The sequence below is a fragment of the Delphinapterus leucas genome, chromosome 11, assembly GCF_059928025.1.
Source record: "Delphinapterus leucas isolate spDelLeu-1000000601 "Yukka" chromosome 11, BTC_Dleu_Yukka2, whole genome shotgun sequence".
Taxonomy (NCBI): Eukaryota; Metazoa; Chordata; class Mammalia; order Artiodactyla; family Monodontidae; genus Delphinapterus; species Delphinapterus leucas.
In genome coordinates this window covers 95093671-95109959 of record NC_143139.1, presented here as the reverse complement: position 1 = coordinate 95109959, position 16289 = coordinate 95093671, and the positions used below count along the sequence as shown (strand labels likewise).

Genomic DNA, 16289 nt, shown 5'->3' with positions numbered 1-16289 from the left:
ACGATGAGTAGAGGCTGAAGGAGTTTTGAGGTACATGCTAGAAAAACCCCCAGACTGCCATGAAAGGACTGCTGGTAAAAATACGGACACTAAGGCAATTCTGGTGAGACCGCAGATGAAAATGAAGGACAGGTTATTGGAAACTGGAGGAAAGGTGATCCTTGTTAGAAAGTGGCAGAGGACTTGGCTGAAAAGTGTTCTAGCGTTTGGTGGAAGGTAGACTTTGCAAGCGATGAAACAATATTTAGCAGAGGAGCTTTCTAAGCCAGGTATGGGAGTTGTGGCATGAGTCCTCCTTACCGCTTATGGTAAAACACGAGAGAAGAGAGATGAATTGAAGAAGGAATCGTTTAACAAAAGGAACCAGAGCTTGAAGAATTAGAACATTCTCAGCTTGTCCATATTTTGCAGAAAATGAGGAGTGTTCTGAAGAGAACACCTAGGGTGTGGCTGAACAACCGTGTGGTAAGGAGATCAGCACGCATCAAATCAGCCAGCAGCAGAAGCCAGAAACAGAGATGGGATTATACCAGCAGAAATAATTCCAGTTTGAACTAAAGGGGACAGAGAAGGCTGTATGACGGAATGCAGGAAGGCTGCAGGACTTCTGGAAGGAATTCTACAGGACAGGATCATAGAGCCATTTGGCTGCAAACATGCTCTATCCTTTAAGAAAAGGGAAATATAACCCCAAAGATAATTCAGAGATCATCAGGGCTGCCTCCTTGGTTTCAAAGGGTGGGGCTACTGCCTCCTTCTCAACAGGCCCAGAGCCTTGGGGGGCAAAGTGCTGGAAGAGCTGTGGGGGTGATGCTGTGCCCCAGTGGGCCGGGAAGGGGGAGCATCAAGCCAAAGATGCTTTTCCAGCCTGAAAATCGAATGGAATTTGCCCCATTGGGCTTTGGACTTGCCTGGAACCTGTGACCTCTTTCCTCTTTCTGATGAATCCCTTTTGGAATGGAAACGTCTATCCCATGCCTGTCCCACCACTGTATTTTGAAACCTTCTAACTTGTCTGGTGTCATAAGTTCACAGCTGGAGAGGAATTCTGCTTCAGGATGAATCACACCTCCAGTCTTAACCGTATCGGATTCAGATGAGATTCTGAACTTGAGACTTGATGCTGGAATTAGTTAAGAATTCGGGCGCTGTCGGGATGGAATGAATCCATTTTGCACGTGATGAGAACATGAATTTGGTGGGGGAGGCAAGGGCAGAATTGATAGATGGAATGTTTGTGTCCCCCGAAAACCTTATGTTGGAAGCCCTAACGCCCAATGTGACTGTTTGGAAATAGGGCCTCAAAGGAGGTAATTAAGGTTAAATGGGGTTATAAGGGTAGGGTCCTGATCTGCTAGGATTAGTGTCTTTATTAGAAGAGACACCAGAGAGTTCTCCCTCCCTCTCCCCGCAAGCAGGCATCACCAAGGAAAGGCCAGGTGAGGCCACAGTGAGAAGGCGGCCAGCTGTCTGCAAGCACAAGAGAGCTCTCACTAGAAACCAAATCCGCCAGCACCTTGATCTGGGTCGTCCACCCTCCAAAACTGCGAGAAAATAAATTTCTGTTGTTTAAGACGCCCAGTCTATGACACTTCGTTATAGCAGCCAGAGCAGACTAAGACAGTGGTTAAAAAAGATCATGTGTTCTCAGCTAAAGAGGGAGGCGAGTTCCTTGAGGGTCAGGCACGACTCAGATAGGGCACTTGGTAGAGGAGCAAGGAGCATGTAAGCCAAACAAATCTCATTCCTTTTTACAGAAAAGAGACTCCCACCGCCAAGCTGGGCAGTCCCCCAACCCTGGGTCCAGGTTCTTATAATTTAGGAATTTCAAGATGGATCTGCCTCAAATGGGCTCTTCTCAGAAATACAGCTGTGAATTAGAGCCAACAGAAAATGATTCCCTCAATGTATCAGCATGGTACCTGACCTCACACCCAGGTGCACACCTGGGTTCAACTCCAAGATCTGTTCCCTATTAGCTGCATACAAGCTGCTTAATTTCTCGGTGTCTCACTTCCCTCGCCTCTAAAACAGGAAAAGTAATATCTACTGTAAAGGGGTGATGTGAAGGTTCAATAAGATGTCTGACACAAGATAAACATTTAATATCAACTATTTTTATTTTATAATCATTATGATTACTTTAAAAGATGGGCAAAGAACATGAACAGGAAATTCACAGGAAATATAATTCATTAAGAAAAGTTACTTGGGGAGACTTCCCTGGTGGCGCAGTGGTTAAGAATCTGCCTGCCAACGCAGGGGACAGGGGTTCGATCCCTGGTCCAGGAAGATCCCACATTCCGCGGAGCAACAAAGCCCGTGTGCCACAACTACTGAGCCTGCGCTCTAGAGCCCGCGAGCCACAACTACTGAGCCTGTGTGCCACAATTACTGAAGCCTGCGTGCCTAGAGCCCGTGCTCTGCAACAAGAGAAGCCACTGCTATGAGAAGCCCGTGCACTGCAATGAAGAGTAGCCCCCACTCGCCACAACTAGAGAAAGCCTGTGCACAGCAACGAAGACTGAATGCAGCCAAAAATAAATAAAAATAAATAAATAAATTTATTAAAAAAAAATAAACGATCCTCAGGGAATTCCCTGGCAGTCCAGTGGTTAGGACGCAGTGCTTTCACTGCTAGGGGCCTGGGTTCGATCCCTGGTTGGGGAACTAAGATCCCACAAGCTGCATGGCACAGCCAAAAAAAAGGAAAAGAAACTCACTGATGACAGAACCATATGTTAAAACAACAAGACGACACTTTTCACTCATGAGGCTAATGAGAGAAGAGAGCCAGGTCGATGAGGCGGAGGAATGGGCACTCTCCAACACTGCCAATACAGTGAGTGTGTGAACTGATGGTGTCTGTGAAGCAACGTCTACCAAAATGAGCAAGCTGCCTACCCACCAGCCAGCTCCCCTTCCTCCTCCCTGGCACTGCCCCAATACTGTTGCTTTCCCAGGTACCCCGGTGAAGCTGCACTGGGCTAAACCAATCGTAACAGTCCTTTTCCTCGCCAGGATTGGCTTGGACGAGGGCATGTGACATCACCCTGGCCAATAGGAAGGAGAGGAAATCAGCTAAGGGGCTTCTGGGAAAGACTTCCTTCACACTTAAAATGGGACAGGAGAAATAATCCCTTTTCCTGCTGCTGTATGGCAAAGCGTAGCAAGAAGATGGCAGAAAAGAAAGACTGCCCAAAGGTGTTTAATAAACTGACTCAACGAACTGCTCCCCCTCATTTATCACTTGAGATTTTAATAAACTCCATTTTGAGGAAGGAATTCTGTTACTTGCAGCCAAAAGCCTTCCAAATGATAAAATGCCCTTTCCCTTTGACCCAGAAATTTCTCTTCCAAGAAGTTAACCTACCAAAATCCTTGTACAAGCCCTCAAATTATATTTGTACAGGGATTTTAAAAATATATTTATTTATTTATTTGGCTGCACCGGGTCTTAGCTGCGGCACTCAGGATCTTCACTGCTGCGTGCCGGATCTTCGTTGAAGCGTGCGGGACCTTTTAGTTTAAGCATGTGGAATTTTTAGTTACGGCATGCAGGCTCTTAGTTGCAGGCATGCGGATCTAGTTCCCTGACCAGCGATCAAACCCGGGCCCGCTGCATTGGGAGCACGGAGTCTTAACCCCTGGACCACCAGGGAAGTCCCCAGGGATTCTTTTTTTTTTTTTTTAAAGAGAAAAAAACTAGAAGCAACCTTAATGTCCACCAGCAGAGAATTAGCTTAATCAATCACTTGCATTATGGAATACAATACAGCTATTGAATCTATATGTACTGTCATGGAGATGTCTCTGTACGTGGTTGAGAAAGGAAAAAAGCAGATTTCAGAACATTCTGGGTTGTATGATTACCTCTGTGTGAGAGAATATTCTCCAATTTAACTGGTTCTCTCTGGGAACTGGGATCTGCCAAGAGGCAACAGACCACTTTCCTTTCTGCTTTATATACCTCACCATGGTTTGGACTTTTTGCAGAGAGCAAGTATTAGCCTTGTAATCTAAAATACAAAATGAGATGACTGACATCAGGCCAACAGTAGGACAGGGGCCAAATGGGAACCAGTAGCCTGATTTTAAGCCCAGTGCTCCAGGACTGCCAAAATGTCCATGGACTGTTCTTCCCAAGAAAAAGACCAAACCGTTGACCTGAGAACCATGAAGGAAACACATTGTTTTTTCCATTTTGGAGAAGGGTTTGAAAATGACAGAATTTTAAAGACTCAGATCTTCATCAGACCAGGCAGGGACTGTGCTAGCCCCTCCAAAATCTCAACGTCTGGCCCATGCTTGACACAGAGGAAGTGCTCAGGAAATGGTGGTTTGGATGAAAAAGAAATGGATGAATGTGTATCAACTCACCCAATCCAAGCATTACCTAGATAAGAATGAATGAGTGTTGAATAAATAAATGAGAAAAACTGAGACCGAGATAAATTCACAATCAGGTAATAATATTAACATTTCCTGAGTGGCTACCATGTTCCAGGGGCTGTCATGATCCCTATACACATAATACCTTCCTTAAGGATTGCACAATCCTATGAGATAGGGACTGCTATCATCCTCATTTTGTGGAGGAGGAAACAGAGGCACAGAGAAGTCAAGTGACTTGCCCAAGGTCACACAGCTGAAACAAGGTAGACCTGGGATTCAAACCCTAGCAGCCTGGCCCCAGGGCCCACACACATCACCATAATTACCCTTACTGTCGCCCATTAAGTAATCAGAGCCAGCCCCAGGACCCTGAGTGTGTCATCATGCTCAAGACTCCCCCACCCCCGAAATAATTCCCTCCTCTGCTCCTGAATCCCCTTCTGGCTAGCACAACCTTGATTCCCTTTCTTGGTCACATTTAAAAAAAATTTTTATTGGAGTATAGTTTACAATGTTGTGTTAGTTTCAGGTGTATAGCAAAATGAATCAGTTGTACATACACATATATCCACCCTTTTTTTTTTTAGATTCTTTTCCCATATAGGCCATTACAGAGTACTGAGGGGAGTTCCCTGTGCCCTACAGCAGGTTCTTCTTAGTTACCTATTTTATATACAGTAGCGTGTATATGTCAGTGCCAATCTCCTAATTTATCCCCTCCGCCTCTTGGTCACATTTCGTGAAAGGGTTGTCTATGCTGTTCCCACATCCTCACTTCCTACTCCCAGCAAGCCCGTGCCCACTCCACTGAGGGTGCCGCCAAGGGTCCTCCCCGTCCCAGGGGCCTCCGATATGCTGAGTCCAGTGGGGGACAGCTTTTTACTGGTCTTTTCTAGGACCCCTGGCTGCGTCTGCTGGCCCTCCACGCCTCTGCCCAGGTCTTCCAGTTAAGGGACGGTGCTCTCCTCACTTGACATGCTCTCCCCAGATGAGCTCTTGCATTTCATGATCTCATGAGTCATGTCAGTGACTCACAAATCTATTCCTCCCACCAGGCTCACCCCCTCCCCAGTATTTCAGATTCACATCTCTTACCTTCTGGGAAGCGCTTACCCAGATGTCCAATCCCCAGACTGTGGAGGACCTCTGTGCCTTTCCTCATCCTGAACCCTCTACGTGGAACGCCCTCCTCCTCCCCAGCCCGCCCCCAGCCAACTCCTACTCATCCTTTAAGACCCAGCTTGGATGCCTCTGTGTCCAGAAAGTCCTCCCTGGCGCCCATCCCGGTTGGGCTGGGTGTTCTTCTCACTCAACACATCCCAAACTTAACTCAGCAGCTTCTCCCCTAATCCTGCTCCTCCACCATTATTCCCCAACTCTAGTCCTAGATCCGACCGCCATCCTGTTCTCAATCTCCAATTCCTTCCACCTTCACCTCCCATCATCTCCACTAGCAGGCCCTCATCATCTCTGGCCAGCAGCCTCCATCGAGCTCCCTCCAATCTGCTGCCATTTGGTGGTCAGGGGTATCCGACATACATGTCAACGTCACTCCCCCGTGCGACATCAAAACCCTCCCAGGTGCCTGCACACGCACAAATGAATGTAGGTTTAAGAAAAGGCGGAAAGTGAATAAGCTCTGTAGTCCACTAATGTACCAATGCCAGTTTTCCGGTTTTGATCATGTATATTGGCTGTATATCACCGTCAAGGGAAGCTGGGTGAAGGGAACTCTTTGTTACCATTTTTGTAACTTCCTGTGAAGAAAGTTAGAAAACAAACCAAACCTTGCATGACACCCACTACCAGGAGGACAAAGGCCAAGCTGCTCATCCAGGTCACACAGCACCCACCCACGGCCAGGCCTGGAATGTGACACTCCAGCAACTTTGGAGCATCCAGCTTCCCGTTCAAGCTGCCCGCTCTTCCTGGAACAACCCTAATGCCCAGTGCTTCTTTAAAGCTCAGCTGTAGGGCTTCCCTGGTGGCGCAGTAGTTAAGAATCCGCCTGCCAACGCAGGGGACACGGGTTCGAGCCCTGGTCCGGGAAGATCGCACATGCCATGGAGCCACTAAGCCCGTGTACCACAACTACTGAGACTGTGCTCTAGAGCCCGCGAGCCACAACTACTGAGCCCACGAGCCACAACTACTGAAGACCGCGTGCCTAGAGCCTGTGCTCCACAACAAGAAAAGCCACCGCAATGAGAAGTCCACGTGCCGCAACAAAGAGTAGACCCCGCTTGCTGCAACTAGAGACCACGCAGCAACGAAGACCCAATGCAGCCAAAAAATAAATAAATAAGAGGATTAACAAATTAGAAAAAAAAAAACCTCAGCTGAGGTGGCTCCTCTACCAGGAAGCCTTCCTTCCCCAAACCCCGCCTTTGCACAGCACCCCAAGCTCACAAGCACTGCACCGATCCTAGTTAATGTTCCCATTCTCGCCCTAAACTAGGAGCTCCTTGAAGCCAGAAGCTGGGTCTGATTCATCTCTGAGCAGAACAGAGAAACATATTCTGAGTAAGTGGAGTCTCATAAATCCTAGAATAACAGTGAAGATGTGGGTTTCAGTAATCTTTTTTTTTTTTTTTGGCATACCGCGTGGCCTGCGGGATCTTAGTTCCCCAACCAGGGATGGAACCCGGGCCCTTGGGCAGTGACAGCATGGAGTCCTAACCACTGGACCGCCAGGGAAATCCCTCAGTCATCATTTATTAAGCACTTTCTCTTACCAGGTATTATTCTAAGAGCTTTAAGTATAATACTTAATCCTCATAACACCCCTTAAGAAAGTACTACTATCATCCTTATTTTACAGATGAGGAAACCAAGGCACAAAGAGGTGAAGTGACCGGCCAGGGTTAGTTACTAAGTGACAGAGCTGGGCTTTGAACTCTGGTAGTTGGACTCTGGAGACCACGCAGTGTCACCTCCTGACTCAAAATTGCTCCCTCACCCCCACAGGCCGCCTTCAGCCTAGACTCACACTGCACCCCACCCCCCCACCCCAAGCACTCACCTGCCCCAGTGCACCCTGCAGACGGGCCACGCACAGCATGAACACCACCTGAGCTTACGTCATCTCCACGCCTGGTACTTCTCCTGACTCACCAGGCCCTCGATGGCTTACTCCGAGAGACCAGGAAGGCTTTAATTTCACAGTCCCCGACCTCACTCATCAGCTTTCTGGGTCTGCATGGAGCCCGAGGACCCTCTGCTCCAAGGAGGTCAGGGAGGGGTCTCAGCTCACTTCTGGAGGCTACCTGCTGGGCGTGAAGCACCTTCTATGGCAGGGGTTTTGAACCTGGGGCCCAGAGAGAGAATTCAGGGGTATGTGACCTTTCTTCAGGGGTCTGGGAAAACATTTGCAAGTTTTTTCACTAACTCCTACCTGATATTTAACATTCCACTCGATTATGAATGTAGGCAATACACTCAGTAGTGTCAGCACAAGAAAACACAGCTTTTTCCCTGTCAAATTTCAGCTACTGCGGACACAACAAAATATTGTTCACGCTCACCACAACTTCAAAACTACAGTAGTTACATTAGACTCACTGCAGATCTTATTTTTTAGTGCATTGATGTAAAAGCCCAGCTGTAGTTCAAGAGAATTGGTTTCCTTTGTAATCCTGTGTATTTTACTTTATGCATTTAAAAAGAGTATTCTGAGGGGCTTCCCTGGTGGCGCAGTGGTTGAGAGTCTGCCTGCCGATGCAGAGGACATGGGTTCGTGCTCCGGTCTGGAAGATCCCACATGCCGCGGAGCGGCTGGGCCCGTGAGCCATGGCCGCTGAGCCTGTGCGTCCGGAGCCTGTGCTCCGCAGCGGGAGAGGCCACAACAGTGAGAGGCCCACGTACCGCAAAAAAAAAAGAAAAAGAAAAAAAAAGAGTATTCTGAGACGGCATGCATGGGCTTCCCCAGGCTGCCTGATAAGTCTGCAGTACAAAGGTGCTTGAGAAGCCCTGCTCTCAGGAATCAGGTTATTTATCCCTACAGTAATCTCAAAAGTAGGTGCTATTATCCCCACTTTCCACCAAAAAGCGAGACTTGCAAAAATACTTTTTTTTTTTTTTTTTTTAAATGAGGCTTGGAGGGATCTGTGACTTGCCCAAGGCCACACTGCTGCATGGGAAGGAGGCTGCAGGTACTGGCACCTCCAGGCTCCACCAGGAACATCTGTCCAGAAATGAACACGCAATGGATACCCGCAGGCCTCAGCAACCTGCAGTTTGTTTCTTTTAACTGGCCACCTTGAATAGAAACCAAAGTTCAAGAAACTTCCCCCAGGCCCCCTCCACGGCCCCACTATAAGCCAAACTAAGAGTCAGCTGCAAAGCGTAATCTCCACCCTCCCACAGCATTCTGGTTCCAAAGGGCTTTTTTTTTTGTTATTTATTTTTGGCTGTGTTGGGTCTTTGTTGCTCCACGCGGGCTTTCTCTGGTTGCAGGGAGCAGGGGCTACTCTTCGTTGCGGTGCACGGGCTTCTCATTGCAGTGGCTTCTCTTGTTGCGGAGCACGGGCTCTAGGCACAGGGGCTTCAGTAGTTGTGGCACGCGGGCTCAGTAGTTGTGGCTCGTGGGCTCTAGAGCGCAGGCTCAGTAGTTGTGGCGCACGGGCTTAGTTGCTCTGCGGCATGTGGGATTTTCCCGGACCAGGGCTCAAACCCGTGTCCACTGCATTGGCAGGCAGATTCTCAACCACTGTGCCACCAGGGAAGTACCCCAGTGCCACCAGGGAAGTCCCCCAAAGAGGCTTTTACTTTCTTCATCTTGTCTTTCTTGTTCGCAACAACCTAAGGGCCCAACTGCACAGAAGGGTTCAAACCCACATCTTTCTCCAGGGGCCCAAGCTCTACTCCTGCTTCTCCACCTCCAAGACCCACCTGCTAGGCTGCTAAAGTGAGACATTTAAACAGTAACTCTTTTATATATATACTAGAAAAGTAACAGAAGCTCACTGTTAAAAAATAAAAATAAAAAAAAAAACAGAGCTTGCCCAGAGTCCAGAGCTCAGAGTGACTGGTTACCATTCTTTTTTTTTTTTTTTTTTTTTTTTTTCTGAGCAATTTGAAGTCACTGCTCCTGTTCATGGGAGGAGAAATCCCCACCTGGGCACCAAGAGTTTCATGGGCTGCTCTGCAGAGGGTCCTGAGCCGGTTCCAGTCCCAGCCCTGTCCCATGCTAGCTTTCAGGGAATCAGCCTGAGCCTCTTTTTTGTCATTTACAAGATGGAGCTAATGATATCCACCTTCCAAGACTATTTTGTAGATTTACATAGTCCCCTCCGCCTACACACACACACACACACACCCAGAGGAGGTCCGAAATTTGTGTTTCTGCTGAACGGGGCACCATCAGAGAATACTTGGCAACTTTCAAAATTATCCTGTAAGTACTTTTCAATCAGTCAACCCCAATTTCTTTGCAGTTTCCTTCTAGGCCACTCTTTTCTGGCAAGGGCTGCTCTGGACCACCCTGCTACTATTATTCATTTACTCAACAAATAACCACAGGACGCCTTTGTGGGCAATGGGCTCTGCCAGATGCTGGGAGAACAAGGTTAATGAAGTCCCTGGCCTTGGACAGCTTGTGGTCCATGCACAGAAAGACAAATAAAAAGGCCAGTGTTAAATGCACAAGTAATGATACAGTTAAGAGTTACAAAGAGGGCTTCCCTGGTGGCGCAGTGGTTGGGAGTCCGCCTGCCGATGCAGGGGACACAGGTTCATGCCCCGGTCCAGGAAGATCCCACATGCCGTGGAGCGGCTGGGCCCGTGGGCCATGGCCGCTGAGCCTGCACATCCGGAGCCTGTGCTCCGCAGCGGGAGAGGCCACTACAGTGAGAGGCCCGCGAACCACAAAAAAAAAAAAAAAAAGAGTTACAAAGAAACTAAAATAGGAAACGTGGCAGGGAATGATGGAGAGGGGGGTGGGCTGGGAGCTTAGTGAAGGCCCTTCCAAGGAGGTGGCACTTAAAAGGGACAATTAGGATCCAGTCACAGGAACGTGGGAGGGGGGTAAGGGCACACCTCGCACAGGCTATGGCGAAGACAATGGCCCTGAGGTGGGAAGAAACTTAGAATATTCAAGGAAAAGACAGAAGGCCAATGAGGCTGCAGTACTGAAGTGAGGGCAGGCCAAGCAGGAAGGAAGGGGCAAGGGACAGGCTGAGGCTGGTCAGAGAGCTACACATGGGCCAAGCTGGAGAGCCAGCACTGTGCTCTATGTGTGCCAGGAAACCACTGGAAGGTTTTCAGCAGAGGAGTGACAGGGTCTTGCTCTTGAGAAGATCCACTTGGCTGCTGTGTTGAGGATGGACGACAAGAGGGGAAGGTGTCAGATTAGTTAGGAGGCTACTGCAGCGGTCCAGGCCTGGATCAAGGTGAGCAGTAGAGAAGATTCAGGAACACTCTGGATGTTATTAAATGTTCATGGCAATCACAACCATGCCCTCACACCGGGTGGTCTTTATAGCTTTCAAAGTTCCTTCATTTAAGTTTCAGAGCAAACCTGAGGCAGACGGGACTGAATCAGCAAGGCCATTTTTCAGAACAGGAGACTGAGGCCAGGAATGACAGGATGATGGTGCCCCAACTCATGCAGCAAGTGTGTGCTGGGACTGAACGAAAGGCAGGACTTTGGACTCCCTGCCCTGTGTTCCTCTGCCTGCAAAGGGACAGGGTATGACATGGAATGCTCCAGAGAACAAGAGCTTAGATGAGCCTCTGAAAAGCCCAGAAGGGTCAGAGCCTCGACCTTGCCCGCAGCCCTCAAGGAAGTGCTCAATGGATTCTCGCTGGCTGACCCCAGCTCTCAGTGTCAGGGAATCTGATACCCGGTTCCCTCTCTGAGTCATGGTGTGGACAAGACAGGAAGAACTGAGGGGTGGGTGGCCCCTTGGGTTTCTTCTGAAAAACAGAGACCTCTTTCACCTTGAAAGATTATCATAAGGATTAATGAGAGACTGTGGGCAAAAGCACGATACAAATGTTAGATCATTAGGGTTTCCAGACAGATAAGAAAAGAGCTCCATGGAGACTGAAATAGCTTGACAGCATCTCTCCTGCAGGACGGCTAAGACCTCGGACTCGGGAGTCCAGCAGGCCTGGCTCCCTCTGACCCCCTGCTCTACCTCAGCTGTGTGATCTTGGAACCTCAGTCTCCCCACCTGCAAAATGGGGCTGTTAAGAGTTGTTCCTGCCTCAAAGAGTCGTTAAGCGGATTCAGTAAGAGAAAGCGCAGAAAGCACAAGCACACAGCCGGCACACGGCCGCATTCCAGACATGGTGGCTGCTGTCGCTACTGCCATTGTCACCATCAGGCCCGGGTCTCAGCCTCTGATTCGGGGCTCGGGAATTGCCACGGAACTGAAGTCAACTAGAGATGTCTCCTGGATGCAGAAATGCTGCCGCCCCTTCCCTCTGCGCCTCCACAGCCTGATGGGGAAACAGCGCTAACACACCTGCAGAAGCCATCAGGGCACCTGCAAAGAAACAGACTTACTAGGAGAAATAAATAAGGTGGGAAGGAGCCCCATAGCTGGTGATAACAGAGAAAGGAAAACGAGCCTGTTTTCTATGGGCCATTAAATGTGATGAAAGGAACTGGCTTCTGTGGAGACTCCTGGGAGCTGACACGTAGCAGTCACTTCATCAACCCCAGCTGAGGCTCCAGTTGAGGCTGCAGCCAGACTTCCTCAGAGGATACCTCCACCTTCTGCTGTCTCACCTTATCACCACCAGCCCCGTCAGCCTCCTGCCTCCCTCCCTCCCAGGCTTACCTAGTCCTCCACTGGGCCAGCTCAAGAGCCAAACTGCCCGGGTTTGCCCTCCAGCTCTGTCACTTACACGATGTCACTTAACCTCTCTGTGCCACAGTTTCTTCATCTGTAAAATGGGGACAATTATAGCGCCCACCTATAGGGCTATCATAAAGATTGAATAAGCTCATCTAGGAGAAACCACTCATGACAGCTGGCCACTAGCTAATTGCTGGATTGGTGTTTGTTAAGTTACTAAAAAATTTTAAACCCCTCTAGTTCCTCTCATCTGAGTCTCCTGTCCCGATCCCCGGGCACTTGGGCTCCTCCCAGAGGTTACCACCAAACATCATCAAACCTCAGGGCTCATTTTCAGAAAAGGAAACTTGGGCCTGGAGAACCCAAGGGACCACAGTGGCAGAGCCTGACGTGAACCTGAACTCACACCTGCCACCTGCACCGTGGCTGTACCAGATGATCTGCCTGTTCTTACTTCACACCACCCTGCCTTTGTCCAGCTCAGTGCCTCTCCTTAGAATGCCCTTTCTCTGGCCTTTCTCAACCCATCTTTCTTTTTTTTTAAATTTTTTAAAAAATTTATTGTATTTATTTATTTTTGGCTGTGTTGGGTCTTCGTTGCTGCACGCGGGCTTTCTCTAGTTGCGGCGAGCAGGGGCTACTCTTTGTTGTGGTGCGCAGGCTTCTCATTGCGGTGGCTTCTCTTATTGCGGAGCACAGGCTCCAGGCACGTGGGCTTCAGTAGTTGTGGCTCGCGGGCTCTAGAGCGCCGGCTCAGTAGTTGTGGCACACGGGCTTAGTTGCTCCACGGCACGTGGGATCTTCCCAACCAGGGTTCGAACCAGTGTCCCCTGCATTGGCAGGCAGATTCTTAACCACTGCGCCACCAGGGAAGCCCTCAACCCATCTTTCAAATATTTAAATGGCACTTCTTCTCAGAAGACCTTCCACCCCCCAGGGCAAAAGAAATCTTCTTCCTCTACACTGGGACATAATTCAATTTGACAACAAAATGGCTGAATGCGTCCTCCTGGCACCTCCACGGGGGCCTGGGACACAGAGGGTGAATCAGATCCAGTTCCTGTCCTTGGGAAGCTCAGGTTAATCATCCATATCTTTCTCCTTTCCAAGCCACAAGCTCCTCCGTGGCGTCAAGCCAGGCACTGGCAGGCACTAGGAACTGAACTCCGATCTCCACACTCAGGGCTCAGTCTTCCTTCCACCACCATTCTGCCTTCTGCAGTCAGGCTTCCAGAAACCTCCTGAGAGTACCTGCGAGGCCATGGGGCACAGGGCTGGTTCATTAAAAATCCCTGGCCTTGGGGAGCCTGCTGACATTTTAGCTTAAGCCCCCACCCCCGGAACATTTGCCAGTTCAAACTGTCCTGGTCTCTGTTCTTCTCTACATATTTGGGATGGAGGTGGTCCAATTCTGACGCCATGCAGCACACTTAACAGTCACCCAGGACTGGCTTCAAATCCAGCCAGGTGATCTTGGGCCAGCCACATAAATCATGTGTTCCTCAGTGTGTTCAGCTGTGAGATGGAGATAATAATGCTCACCCCTCAAGGAGCCACTGTAAGAATTAGCCAGAATGTACGTCAACCTCCCACAGCGGAAGCAATTGTCGTGAGCCCAGAATCCCCTACCTCTTCTCCACCCCAGCCAAGCATCCCCATTCTTTCAAGCTCAAGACCCACCTGCCGAAGGAAGCCTTCCCTAACTTTTCCAGGTTACCCTGAGAGCTCTCTCTTCTCTCCACTCCCACCGCATTGACCCTAGTATTGACCATTTCCTTGTTCTCTCATTGGTTCGCTAGTTAACTTTCTCTTCCCAACCGGCCTCTAAGTGGCAAACTCAACCCAAGCCTGCCCCACAGCATCGCACTGTGCTCACAAGAAGCGCTTGAAAAGTAACTTGCTAAGGTAGCCAGGACTCTGGGAGAAGGTGAAGATTTGGAGGCAGAAAACCAGGTGGGAATCCTAGCTCTGTTATGTGACCTTCCAGGGAGAACCTTCAACTCTCTAAGCCTCAGGTTTCTCATCTGGAAAATGAGGACTGAAAAATGTCGAGCTGACATGGTTGCTATGGAGGACAGATGAGCCAGCATATGTGAAAGCCCTTTTGTTATAAACTAAAAAGTGCTATTTAAGGGATTATTATTTTCAGATTTTCAAATCCAAACCTACTGATGCCTCAACTTTCCTATACCTAAGACTCAAGAGCCCAGCTCTTAGCCCCAAATAATCCACCCAAACCCACATTCTTAACTGTTCATCCTAAACAAAAAGCCAAGAGCCTAGAATTCACAGCATCCATGGAACCTCGTCCCACCTCAGGGCTCACAAAATCTCTCTCCTACCTTCAGATCTCAGCCCTCCTGGACACAGGTTTCTCCTTCCCAGCTCAAGGAAGCCCACACCACAAACCTATTCCAACTGCGATTGGCTGGGCATCATTTCTAGCTTGCAGTCCAATTTCCACGGAAAGTGAAAATGGGGAAAGATGACCAAGGTGGGTATGGTAGTATGTGGGGGGAGAGGGGGTCTAAGTCTTGGTAGTAGAATTAAAGATTCTGCTGGAATTTTGTGTCCACTAGCTGCTAAATGTACTATAATTATCACATTTGTGTGAAAATCCAAGGATCTGCATTCTGCTGTTTTCATGGGACTGGATGAATTGCAGGCACTGAGGAAAATGCTAAGAAGTTGGAGTTCAAAGTGTTGTACCCAGGAAACAAAAGTCCCAGTAAGCAATCCCAGAGAAATGAAATCCCTGACAAAGCTGATGTGGACACCACAGTCCCTCAATCTGGGCCCAGGCCCCTTCTCCAGCCCCTCCATTCCTTCTCCAGCCCCTATTCTTACCCATTAATGCCATGTAGGTATCACACCCATCAGAGTCTATCAGAGTGAATCCTGATTTTTTTCCCCTGGGAATACTGCTTTGTCTCTGTGAAAGACCCCCAAACCGGGCACCTTATAAATATCCGAGCCAGACAGATTTTAAGAGGAAATCGGGGAAAGGAAGGAGCAGGCCGGGAGGAGTCCCTGAGGCCCACGGAGGGCAGGAGGGGAGTCCGAGGCCGGGGTGGGTGGCTCGCGTGCACTCATCTCCCGGGGGCGCCCCCCAGGCGCTGTAGCTGTCCCCCGCAGCCCCTGTGCGCCCCTGGTAGGACGACGGACCCCTCGCAGGCCTGAGCCCAGGGACTGATCCCGCGACCGGAAATGCACCCCTCAGACCGCGCCCCCCTTTCCTGCCGCCCTCTCCCCCGGGCCGGGCCGCAGGCCCCGGATCCCCGGGCTCGCGTGACCGCCGCAGCCGGCAGGGGCGGCCCGTCGGCGGCTGCGGTCCCTCCAACTCCCGGCGCTGCGGGGCCAAGGCGCACACAAAAGGAAGGGGCGCGTTGCCAGCGACGCCCCCGCCAATCGCCTCGAACCCCACCGCGGGAACCGGCAAAGCATCCGCACACCCCAAAGCTTCGGACGCCCAGGAGAGAGCCCCCCACGCAATTAGTTCCAAGACACCCCTCGGGGGGTTGCAGAGGCAGCCAAATCTCCCAGCGGCAGGTGCCCCCGGCAGCACAATAACTTTGAAACTTTGGGGCAGGGCACGGGGGCCGGGAGGGGGAGCCCAAAAAAGAAGGAAAGGGGGGTTGGGGGACTATTCATTTTTGCAAAATGCACTCTCCGGGTGTCCCCGCGCAGCTCCGGCCTGGCCAGGGCTTTCCGCACCTCCTCCCAGCCCGGCGCGGCCCCCGGGCGCCCCGAGCCCTCCAGAGCCGGCCGCCGGTTCGCGGTCGGGCCCCGGCCTCTGCCCCGCGGGGCTCGGGCCGCGCGCAGCACTCACTCACCTCGGCCGGGCTCCGCTCCCCGCGGGCCTGCGCCGAGCCCGATAAATGGTATGCTATGACTAGAGGTATGATTACGTTATTATTATTAGTAATAATAAGAGTAAATGCTATTTAATTACGGGCGGCAGCATCCTGCTCCCGGCGCCGCCGCCCCGGCAGCTCCGTCCATGTGGCTCCGGAGAGCTTTACTTTCATTTCCAGCCCCCTCGGCCGGCCGCTCGCGGCAGCACCCGCTGGAGGCACCGTCTCCCAGCAG

At 50.3% G+C, this 16289-nt stretch overlaps 1 protein-coding gene across 2 annotated transcripts in view; it reads right to left on the bottom strand.

Moving 5' to 3' along the window:
• ZC3H7B (zinc finger CCCH-type containing 7B) overlaps positions 1 to 16289 on the bottom strand; it is a 54018-nt gene extending 37729 nt beyond the window's left edge. For both annotated transcript variants that reach the window (XM_089921366.1, XM_022596525.3), the window contains exon 1: positions 16034 to 16289. The gene's annotated coding sequence lies outside the window, so the exon portion shown is untranslated. The remainder of the gene's footprint in view (positions 1 to 16033) is intronic.